Below are 2500 nucleotides of genomic sequence, written 5' to 3' on the forward strand. Positions count from 1 at the left end.
CACTTTTTCATCTAGATAATACCCTTCCATCTACATATTCTAATAATGCTTCCCTTTCACGAAAAAAATCTTTTAATCTCTCTCAAAAAGTTATAATTAATACCTCAAATTCTCAACTCTACATTGCTTCTCTGTTATTGATTAAGCTTTTCTTGGAACTGCTTATGACACATTTCATGTTCCCTTTTTCAAGCCGTCAAATAATTGTTTCATGGACATTACTTGATACTCCCATCCTCTTCTCTGTCTACACCCACACTGTTCGTACCCTATTCCTCCTTCAGGCACTTGTCCTACTTACTCAATCGAAATCCTACTACTAATTTTTCCCTCATAAACTGTGTTGCGTTCTGGTGTCTGATTCTGACAGTCGTCTCTAACATACTTCCTTCAAACACACTTCTTATTTTAAGAGCAATCGTTTTATATGTATGCAATATGTCTTGTACTTACATAAAAAAAAAAAAGCAAAGGCCTACATCGAGTAGCTATCAAACGTGTTCATGAAAGAACGCTGTTTTGTAATAAGTGAGACAAATGAAATTTTATTCATATTTCATATGTTCCTGTATAGGATATTTTACTGAAATGATAAGAGAAAATAATGAATGTCTTTACTTTGTATTTTTCCCGTCTCATTTGTTAAGATGGTTTCAGGGAATTGCATTTTATTAATACTTACATTTATTTCATATTGTAGCCATGGAATAAATAAGAACACATTAGCACAAAGAGGGAACTATGATGTACTCACGTTGCTGCAGGAGGAAATAAGATGCGTATTCTTTGAGTTCTTATATTTCATTTTGAAACGTTTTTCATGATATTCCCGTGAAATACAAAGCATTAATATTTGAATCTTTTACTCGCATATAAAACTGGCAAAAATAAAAAATATCTAGGTGTAATTCAATCCGTTTGTAACTTTCATTCAATTTCTAGGTTAACAGAAATCAACCCGACAAAAGAAATAATTCAGTTGTCTTGTATGATCCCAAAGGCAAGAAGTTTTAAAACTAGCGTCGGTGACCATGGCTAATGTGACGCCATTCTATTAAATGAATAAGGCTCCCCTTTTTCACTTTGATATCGTTTTCCGTTTTGAAATTGTCTGTCGTATTGCGAGTCGAAAAAGGCAAATTAAACGCTGCCGATTTGTACTATTTTTTGTCCCTCCCACGCCTCTCATGATAAAAAATATGCAGATTTCTTTTCATTTTGAACAATTACCTTGTAGATATAAGTGAAAATCATTACGCGTCATAGTTGTGAACTTTAATACTGGTTTATTTTTTATCATACGCCCCTTACAACTCTGGGTTGACACCAGAACACATCCAGGTTTTCAACTAGACTTTATGAGATGGGTGCTCTCCCTACGCCCAGTAGATAATGGCACCCATTCACAATTGATAAGACTATTTGGTGATAAGCCGGGAGAAATGCCGGACCTAGCAAATCTGAGTCACGTGTTGCAGCAGTCACCGAATTCTTCTACTTTTGGCTAATCGTACTGTTTCCTTTAACAGGGATAGCTCCAAACAACAAACAACAAAACGATAATTGTCACGTACATAGTTAAATTGCCAAATCACGGATGAACCCCTTGTGCAGTAAAATTTCCATGACGTTAGCGTCTTCCTTCACTTGAAAAGAAATCATCATTACTCCGAACCCTTTCACACATCACCATTCATCGCTATGATGCACTCATCCGCTTTCTGAATATTAAGTCTCATCCTTTGATTTATACAGTGTGTATATATACAGTATACATATATATATATATATATATATATATATATATATATATATATATATATATATATATATATATATATATATATGTATATGTATAAATATATTTGTGTATATATATGTATATATATAAATATATATAGTAAATCTATGTATATGTATATATATTTGTATATATATATATATATATATATATATATATATATATATATATATATATATATATAATATATATATATATATATATATATATATATATATATATATATATATATATATAAATAAAATAACCCACAATGTATGAAAAATAGAAGTTTATTTAGCTTTCGAAGGGACCATCTCCCTTCCTCTTCAGAATATAAATGGTTACAAATTTTTTTTAAAAAGAGTTTCAAAAAGGTTCTTAAGAGATAAAAAGCCACTTTACAGTCTTAGCGAATCTTAACAGCATTTCACGGTGGTTTGTTTACATCGTTTAACAATTCCTTAACAATAGTTACATTGTTTTTTACAATATTATTTAAAAATTGATCCAATTTAAAATTACTTTGATATATATTAAAATTATTAGAATTCTGAATTAAAACAGCTTCAATCAGCTTCCGTCTATGTGTATCAGGCATTGATATCAATTTGTCCATATTCTTAAAATCTATTGGGTGATTTTCCCGTGTCATATGTTTAAAAACAGCGCTATTTTCATCACCTCTTCTAATGGAATCTCTATGTTCTCTCTTTCTTC

The sequence above is a fragment of the Palaemon carinicauda genome, chromosome 15 (genome assembly GCF_036898095.1).
Source record: "Palaemon carinicauda isolate YSFRI2023 chromosome 15, ASM3689809v2, whole genome shotgun sequence".
Classification (NCBI taxonomy): Eukaryota; Metazoa; Arthropoda; class Malacostraca; order Decapoda; family Palaemonidae; genus Palaemon; species Palaemon carinicauda.